The sequence below is a fragment of the Schistocerca piceifrons genome, chromosome 2 (genome assembly GCF_021461385.2).
Source record: "Schistocerca piceifrons isolate TAMUIC-IGC-003096 chromosome 2, iqSchPice1.1, whole genome shotgun sequence".
NCBI classification, from domain to species: Eukaryota; Metazoa; Arthropoda; class Insecta; order Orthoptera; family Acrididae; genus Schistocerca; species Schistocerca piceifrons.
Genome location: NC_060139.1, coordinates 951,524,377 through 951,534,604, shown reverse-complemented (window position 1 = coordinate 951,534,604; position 10,228 = coordinate 951,524,377).

Genomic DNA, 10,228 nt, shown 5'->3' with positions numbered 1-10,228 from the left:
TTCCAAACAGTAGAGCAGACTGTTTCAGATACGGCACATGAGAGACACTTGGACATTTTCTGCCTAATGCCAGATACGTTACAGGAACAGCAATCCTGCAGGAAAGGATACTGCATGGTCTGCAACAGAAATACTGTGAAGCAGGAGAGCTTCTGTGAAGTTTGGAAGGTAGGAGACGAGGTACCGGCAGATTGATGCTGTGAGGACGGGTCGTGAGTCGTGCTTCGCTAGCTCAGTGATAGAGCACTTGCCTGCGAAAGGCAAAGGTCCCGAGTTCGAGTCTCGGTCCGGCACACAGTTTTAATCTGCCAGGAAGTTTCAATTGTGTTTGTGTTTACAAACAACGTTAGAGGTGGCCTTTCGTTCGGTATCGGAAGAGTCATGTTAGTAAGACACCTGCATGACATCTCGGGTTAGTATTGAAATTAGGAAAATGCTGAGGAAGCAAAGGCTGTTGCACTTTAATTTCAAAACAGAATGCACAAATGACGACAGGCAAAGGGTAGTAGAGACTAGTGCGTCTGTGAAAATCTGTGAGCGAAGCATACAACAGCTATCACCGTCATACAGCTGGCCGAAGTGGCCGTGCGGTTAAAGGCGCTGCAGTCTGGAACCGCAAGACCGCTACGGTCGCAGGTTCGAATCCTGCCTCGGGCATGGATGTTTGTGATGTTCTTAGGTTAGTTAGGTTTAACTAGTTCTAAGTTCTAGGGTACTGATGACCTCAGCAGTTGAGTCCCATAGTGCTCAGAGCCATTTGAACCATTTTGAACCGTCATACATTAACAAAAGATGTGGCCGAGAACCCGAGGAAATTCTGGTCCAATGTAAAACCTCATACCAAGTCTAAGCCTTCCGTCTAGTCAATTGTTGACCAGTCTGGTGTGGCAGTTTTTGATAGCAAAACTAAAGCCGACGTTTTCAGTTTTACGTTTAAGGACTCGGTCACGCAGGAGAATCGTACAAACATACCGTGGTCTGACCATAGCACAGACTCCAGTATGGACGACATAGTAATAAGCATCACTGGCGTAGAGGAACAACTCAAAGAGTTAAAAACAAGTCGCCAGGTTTTACTTTACGAAGCTGCCCCCTTACTTAGCCTGTATTAATCGGGAATCTCTCGATCAGTGGTGGAAAAAAGCGCGGGTGACTCCTTTGTTTAAGAAGGGTACAAGAACGGACCTGCAAAATTACAGACCAATGTTCTTAACACATTCCCATTTCGAATATTATAAATTTCTTTGAAATTTGAAACCGAAAAGCTTCTGTCCACGAATCAGCACTGTTTTAGAAAACATCACTCTTGCAAAACTCAGTTTATCCTTTCCTCATAAGATATACCAATCTACTGCGATCCATGGGTGAAAGACAATAGAAAGATTACATATTTCTAGATTTCCAAAAAAGATTTTAGCACAGTGTCACAATGGAGACTGCTACGAGTATGTGGAATAGGTTACCAAGTATGTGAGTTGCTCGAAGACTTAAGTAATATAACCTGATGGTGAGAGTTCATTAGCGACTAGGGTACCGCCAGCAGCGCCCCAGGAAGTGTGATAGGACCGCTGTCGTTTCCTGTATACATAAACGATCTTGGGGACTGGATGGGCAGCAGTAATCTACATCTACATGGATACTCTGCAAATCACATTCAAGTGCCTTGCAGAGGATTCATCGCACCACCTTCACAATCCTCTGTTATTCCAATCTCGTATATCGCGCGAAAAGAATGAACACCTATGTCTTTCCGTACGAGCTCTGATTTCCCTTATTGTATCGTGGTGATCCTTTCTCCCTAAGCAGATCGGTGTCAACGAAATATTTTCGCATTCGAAGGAGAAAGTTGGTGATTGAAATTTCGTGAGAAGATTCCGTCGCAACGAAAAACGCCTTTCTTTTAATGATATCAACTCCAAATCCTGTATCATTTCTGTGACTCTCTCTCCCATATTTCGCGATAATACAAAACGTGCTGCCTTTCTTTGAACTTTTTCGATGTACTCCGTCAGTCCTGTCTGGTAAGGATTCCACACCGCGCAGCAGTATTTTAAAAGAGGACGGACAAGTGTAGTGTAGGCAGTCTCCTTAGTAGGTCTGTTCCATTTTCTAGATGTCCTGCCAATAAAACGCAGTCTTTGGTTAGCCTTCCCCACAACATTTTCTATGTATTTCTTCCAATTTAAGTTGTTCGTAATTGTAATACCTAGGTATTTAGTTGAATTTACGACTTTTAGATTAGACCGATTTATCGTGTAACCGAAGTTGGAGTTGCTTTTAGCATTCATGTGGATAACCTCATACTTTTCGTTATTTAAGGTCAGCTGCCACTTTTCGCACCATTCAGATATCTTTTCTAAATCGTTTTGCAGTTTGTTTTGATCTACTGATGACTTTATTAGTCGATAAACTACATGGTCATCTGAAAACAACCGAAGACGGCTGCTCAGATTGTCTGCAGGATCGTTTATATAGATAAGGAACAGCAAAGGGCCTATAACACTACCTTGGGGAGCGCCAGAAACCACTTCTGTTGTACTCGATGACTTTCCGTCAATTACTACGAACTGTGACCTCTCTGAGAGGAAATCGCAAATCCAGTCACATAACTGAGACGATATTCCATAAGCACGCAATTTTACTGCGAGCCGCGTGTGTTGGCACAGTGTCAAAAGCCTTCCGGAAATCTAGGTATATGTAATCGATCTGAAATCCCTTGTAAATAACACTCAACACTTCATGTGAATAAAGAGCTAGCTGTGTTTCACAGGAACGATGTATTCTAAACCCATGTTGACTGTGTGTCAAAAGACCGTTTTGTTCGAGATAATTCGTTATGTTCGAATACAATATATGTTCTTAAATCCCGTTGCATATCGACGTTAACGATATAGGCCTGTAATTTAGTGGATTACTCCTACTACCTTTCTTGAAATTGGTGTGACCTGTGCAACTTTCCAGTCTTTGGGTATGCGTCTTTCGTCGATCGAACTATTATCTGCTGATGATGCTGTGGTGTTCGGGAAGGTGACGAAGGTTTGTGACTGTAGGAGGATAGCAGACGACTTAGACAAAATTTGTAGTTAGTGTGGTGAATGGCACCTAGCTCTAAAAGTAGAAAAATGTCATTGAATGTGGGTGCGTAGGAAGAACGAACCGATAATGATCGGATACAGCGTTAGTAGTGTACGGCTAGACGTAGCCACGTCGTATAAATATCCTGGTGTAGCGTTGCAGAGCGATCTGAAATGGAAGAAGCATGTGAGAATTATGGTAGGGAAAAGGAATGATCTGTTTCGGTTTATTGGGAGAATTTTAGGAAAGTGTGCTTGTAGTTCATCTGTAAGGGAGACCACATATAGGACACTGGTAAAGAAGACCGCACATGGGACGCTGGTGCGACCTATGCTTGAGTACTACTTGAGTGTTTGCGATCTGCGTCAGGTCGGATTAAAGGAAGAAGTAATTCAGAGCCGGACAGCTAGATTTGTTAGAAGGCGGTTCGAACAACACGCAAGTTTTATGGAGATGCTTCGGGTACTCAAACGGGAATTGCTGCAGGGAAGGCGACGTCCTTTGTAGAGATGGGTCGTTCGCGAACTAACGGGTTAACCAAGATAGACGAAGGAGCGAGGAACGAATTCTAAGGAACGGTCTTTCATAGTTCACTTCGGTCGCGGCTTTCTGCTTATAGTTCCCGGGAACGGGAAACGGTCGGTCTCGTTCCCGCAACGACACGTCGGCCGGTCTCGTTCCAGCCTCGGTCCCGGCCCCGTTCCCGTCTGTCTCGGTCTCGGTCTCGGTCTCGGTCTCGGTCTCGGTCTCGGTCTCGGTCTCGCTCGGCCGGACTCGCCCTTCTTCGCGTGGCCACTCGTCGCAGTTCCACTGCCGACTGCTCATAGTTAGTTCGGTATAGAGTTGTTGTCCGTTTCGTTCGCTGCTCACGCCCATTCTAGATCTGTTTCAAATCTTTTTTCATCTCTGGACTTGGGTTCTTTTGGTATTCTGTCTAGCGTCCACGACCAGTAATTAAAATGTATTTTATAATTACGTAAATTACATAAAACATGTAATACATACATGTTTTCAGGTAACAAACGGGCATATAAGCTTACTTCGCTATTTAGAGAACATACTTATAAAAAGACAAGTTTTTTTGGTATTACACAAACGAACCAAGTCGGCACAGAACACACAAGTGGCCATTTTCCGTAATTTTTTTTTTATTTTTTTATCCAAGGTAAAACAGCATGTTCATCGTTATGGAAGGCAGACCAACTTACAACCGAATGAAGCCCTTGCTCCATAATCGAGTGTCTGGTATCACATTATGTAAAGGGAACACGGTAACTTCCACAATACTATTTCAGTGACACAGGGTAGCGCACGAAAAATCGGCCCCGAATACGGGACTGCTCATTGTCGCCCACCAGTCATCTACTGTTTCGAAGCTGTTTGCGTTAGCTTATTTGTTGTTTCTTTACTGCCTAATTATTACATGTTTAGCCGGCCAGGGTCGAATAGCGGTTCTAGGCGCTACAGTCTGGAACCGCGCGACCGCTACGGTCGCAGGTTCGAATCCTGCCTCGGGCATGGATGTGTGTGATGTCCTTAGGTTAGTTAGGTTTAAGTAGTTCTAAGTTCTAGGGGACTGATGACCTCAGATGTTAAGGCCCATAGTGCTCAGAGCCATTTCAACCATATTACATGTTTATGTATTCTGCTCGCAGCGGTCAACAAATCGTGCTTACTTGGCGAGCAGTCTGTACTCTCGGGGCCACTTTTTCGTACGCCACCTTATATTATTTCACTGCGATCTGCCACATAACACTGCAGTTGGCTAAACGAGATGTTTTGCAGAATCGTGAAAATTACTTCTACAAGCATATGAGAGTTCTGTAATGAATAAAAACTCTGTACTCCACACTCCAGGCAAGTGCCCCTCTAGGCGCCTTCCATCTTCTCATCTAAGCTACTAATTTCAATTTTTCGTAAGAACCATATACCATGCACAAATGAATGGCGAACGAGTAAAAATGAACGGTTCCCAAAAGTGAACGGTTCCCAAAAGCGAACGGTTCCCAAAAGCGAACGGTTCCCAAAAGTGAACGGTTCCCAAAAGCGAACGGTTCCCAAAAGCGAACGGTTCCCAAAAGCGAACGGTTCCCAAAAGCGAACGGTTCCCAAAAGCGAACGGTTCCCAAAAGCGAACGGTTCCCAAAAGCGAACGGTTCCCAAAAGTGAACGGTTCCCAAAAGTGAACGGTTCCCAAAAGTGAACGGTTCCCAAAAGTGAACGGTTCCCAAAAGTGAACGGTTCCCAAAAGTGAACGGTTCCCAAAAGTGAACGGTTCCCAAAAGTGAACGGTTCCCAAAAGTGAACGGTTCCCAAAAGTGAACGGTTCCCAAAAAAGGAGCTATCACCAGTGAACTAGTTCCTAAGAATGAACGAGTTTGCCGATCTCTATTCCCCTGCGAGGAACATTAGTGAGAAAATTTTGGGAACCGGAATTTGAAGCTAACCGAAGAACGATTCTAAATATACTTTTCGCATAAAGAGCACGAATATAAGATATGAGAAAAAAAGGTTTCAGACGAAGGCATATAGATAGTCAATTTTTCCTCGCTCTATTAGCGAGTGAAGCAGGAAAAGACACGAGCAGTAGTGGCACAAGGTACCCTGCGCCACGCATCGTACAGTGGTTATAGGATTATGTATGTAGTTGTGGATGTAGTTGTTGTTGTTGTTGTTGTGGTCTTCAGTCCTGAGACTTGTTTGATGCAGATCTCCATGCTACTCTATCCTGTGCAAGCTGCTTCATCTCCCAGTACCTACTGCAACCTGCATCCTTCTGAATCTGTTTAGTTCTTTCATCTCTTGGTCCTCCTCTACGATTTTTACCCTCCACGCTGCCCTCCAATACTAAACTGGTGATCTCTTGATGCCTCAGAACATCGCAGTATCGTAGCTCGATTTATTACACATCCCTGAAGATTCTCCTTTTCTGTGGAATCTACAGAACACGATGGAGGAATGATGGTACGATTAACACCGTAATCTGCTTTCCAGTCGTGACAGGATTTCGCTGTAGGTAAAGAGAGCGAGACGGTCTAGTGCCCGTGGAAGACGCGAGGGCGCGGAGAGAAGTCTGCCACAGCAGCTCGTGTCGGTACAGTGAGTGGGGCCTCGGGGGGCTGCCCCATTTGACGTCGCCTTCGCCGCTATTGGCGCCCCTCGCGTCGCCGGCGCCGTTTAATATGTATGCAAAGTGCGGCTGCTGTCGCAGTGGGTATTGACGCGCTTTATACGTCGCGGAAAAGCTGTGGCTGAGCCAACCGAGACGTCCCCCAGGGACGGCCCGGAGGCGGCATCGTTCGCAGCCGCACACGGGCATCGTGACGCTAATTTGGCACGCGGAAACCGCCGCAACTATTTCTGGCGTACGTGGCGTTTTAATTAAAAACGCCGATAAACGAGGGAGGTCAGGCCGAGACAAGTCAAAGTGAGAGCGGGAAGAGTGGCCCAGTCGCGAGAGAGAGAGAAAGGTCGGAGGGTGGGGAGAAGAAAATAAAAGGAGTGGAAAAGAAGGAACTTTTGCACTCGGGAGCTCTCATAAATCGCGCGGCTGCCGAAAAGTGCGGGGTCTTGTAGCCGCTGGAATGAGCCGTGCGCGCAAGTTAAAGTCCGCGCTGCCCGGACGGTGCCGCCTCTCCAAGTTTCCCCTGGCCGGGTCGGGCTTTTTCTACAGCTTCCCCAGCGCCTGTCAGCTTTTATAGCTCGCAGTTTTAACACTCAAACTTAGCGGCGCACCGGCGTGCTGGATCGCAAAGAGCTGCTTGCTCCCTGCCTCGATGCCGGGATCGCAGCTGCCACACTGATTTTGCGTTGTTCAGGATAACCGCGCGCTTCGTACCGTCTTGCCGCTAATGCTAGCTCGCTGCACAGGTATTGCCATGAGACCGCTTTGAGAGCAGAGAGGAAGAATAAGGTTGGCTTTAGTGCAATGCTTTGCGCAGATTATCACGTAAATTTAATATCCTGTAGCTCGTAGCCTGGGCGAAAAAATAAAGATCGGCCTCTGAAGTAAGGTTGGCCATCGTACATATAAGGTCAGTGACAGTCAAAATGGTACAGAGAACACTAAAATATTAGCTGTATTACCAATAAATTTATTTTCCTTCTTATTTTGATTGTAGCTTTTGTGGCTGTTGTGGCAGAAATTTTTAGGGCCACTACTGCGCAGGGCGATTCAGTTGCCCCTACCAGTAGACCTTATGCAACCCGCAACGCCTTCAAAAACCACATGCGCGATTTTCGTATTCTCTCGCTTACTACGCAAAAACTATTAGTCCTAGAGAAAAAAAAGTAAACAGGACCTTTCAATTTGAAATTTTATGTAGTTAAATTTTGTGCTGGGATACGGTTTAAGAGTTACTCAAGGAAAATGGGTTTGAAGCTCACTTTTGTTCGTTTTTCCTGAATAACTCGAAAACTATGGCCTCTATGTGTCCCAAAGAAATAGTTAATTTCATCAAGTTTTCTACAAAAATGTCCTTTTCATTTTCCTGCAGCACTAATACATTGTGTGTGGTGAGCGAGAGAATATGAAAACCTCATGCTTGGTTTTTGAAGGTCAGTTGTAACACTACAGGCTGCATAAAATGACATATGGAGGAGCAGCTGAATCACCATGTATTCACGATCGACGTAATGTCCAATAAGACTCACAGATAGCAGGTGGCAGCACTAGCAGTAGAGGCTGTATAACGAGTGTTTGGGGTACATGAATAATAATAGTACAGTAGTTGCTGTAATGTGAAAACGGAGCGATTTATCTGACGTACAAAAAGGCATGATCATTGGCTTTTGGACCGAGGATGGATGCATTTCCGAAAACACTAAGTATGCAAACTGTTCGCATGCCACCACGCTTAATATACTGGGTGGTCCATTGATCGTGACCGGGCCAAATATCTCACGAAATAAGCGTAAAACGAAAAAACTACAAAGAACGAAACTTGTCTAGCTTGAAGGGGGGAAACCAGATGGCGCTATGGTTGGCCCAGTAGATGGCGCTGCCATAGGTCAAACGGATATCAACTGCGTTTTTTTTTTTTTTTTTTTTTAAATAGGAACCCCCATTTTGTATTAAATATTCATGTAGTACGTGAAGAAATATGAATGTTTTAGTTTGACAACGTTTTTCGCTTTGTGATAGATGGCGCTGTAATAGTCACAAACATATGGCTCACAATTTTAGACGAACAGTTGGTAACATGTAGGTTTTTTAAATTAAAATACAGAACGTAGGTACTTTTGAACATTTTATTTCGGTTTTTCCAATGTGATACATGTACCTTTGCGAACTTATCATTTCTGAGAACGCATGCTGTTACAGCGTGATTACCAGTAAATACCACATGCAATAAATGCTCAAAATGATGTCCATCAACCTCAATGCATTTGGCAATACGTATAACGACATTCCTCTCCACAGCGAGTAGTTCGCCTTCCGAAATGTTCGCACATGCATTGACAATGCGCTGACGCATGTTGTCAGGCGTTGTCGGTGGATCACGATAGCAAATATCCTTCAACTTTCCCCACAGAAAGAAATCAGAGGACGTCAGATCCTGTGAACTGCTGGCCATGGTGTGCTGCTTCGATGACCAATCCACCTGTCATGAAATATGCTATTCAACACCGCTTCAACCGCACGCGAGCTATGTGCCGGACATCCATCATGGAAGTACGTCGTCATTCTGTCATGCAGTGAAACACCTTGTAGTAACATCGGTAGAACATGACGTAGGAAATCAGCATACATTGTACCATTTAGATTGCCATCGATAAAGTGGGGCCGGCCGGAGTGGCCGTGCGGTTCTAGGTGCTACAGTCTGGAACCGAGCGACCGTTATGGTCGCAGGTTCGAATTCTGCCTCGGGCATGGATGTGTGTGGTCTCCTTAGATTAGTTAGGTTTAATTAGTTCTAAGTTCTAGGCGACTGATGACCTCAGAAGTTAAGTCGCATGGTGCTCAGAGCCATTTAAACCGTTTTTTTGTTTGTGACAATTACAGCGCCATCTGTCACAAAGCAAAAAAAGTGGTCCAACTAAAACATTCGTATTTCTTTACTTACTACACGAATATGTAATAAAAATGGGGGTTCCTGTTTTAAAAAGCACAACTGATATCCGTTTTACCTATGGCAGCGCCATCTAGCGGGCCAACCATAGTGCCATCTGGTTTCCCCCTTCAAGCTAGACGAGTTTCGTTGTTTGTAGATTTTTCGTTTGATGCTTATTTCGTGAGATATTTGGCCCAGTCACTATCAATGGACCACCCTGTATGCCATCTGTGGCCAAATGGCGCTATAGAAAACCGGCGCCACAGGTGACCAGGGTGACCGACGGCTGCGGAAATGTGTATGGGCGGATAGATGTGCAACGGCAACTGTTGAGCAACTGACCGCCGAGATGAACCAAGGGGTTACCAACGGTGTCTCCTCAACGACCGTGCAACGAACGTTCCTGAGTATGGGCCACTGGAACACGCACCTGATCCATGCACTCTTGCTGATTGCTGTTCATCGACGATCGACGATGGAGGCTAGAATTTACACGCCAATACTGCAAGCACACATCGCCTGAATTGCGACAGGTGGCGTTTTCAGAAGACTCACAATTTCCGGCCCATTGGGCAAATGGGCATTGGCGTGCGCGGCGTGAAACATCTCAACGCAAACCCACTGCAACAATGGTCGGAGAGGTACGGTCAGTAGGAAGTACCGCTGTGGTCTGGCGAATTTATTCGTGGCATTCCCTGGTCCCGTCAACCTGGAAGGGACAGTGAATCAACCCAAGTACCAGGCTATTCTTGGGGACTATGTAGAGCCCTACATACAATTTGTCTTCTGTAGGTATAATACACTACTGGCCATTAAAATTGCTACACCACCAAGATGACGTGCTACAGACGCCAAATTTAACCGACTGGAAGAAGATACTGTGATATGCAAATGATTAACTTTTCAGACCATTCACACAAGGTTGGCGCCGGTGGCGACGCCTACAACGTGCTGACATGACGAAAGTTTCCAACCGATTTCTCATACACAAACAGCAGTTTACCGACGTTGCCTGGTGAAACGTTGTTGTGGCGCCTCGTGTAAGGAGGAGAAATGCGTACCATCACGTTTCCGACTTTGATAAAGGTCGGATTGTAGCC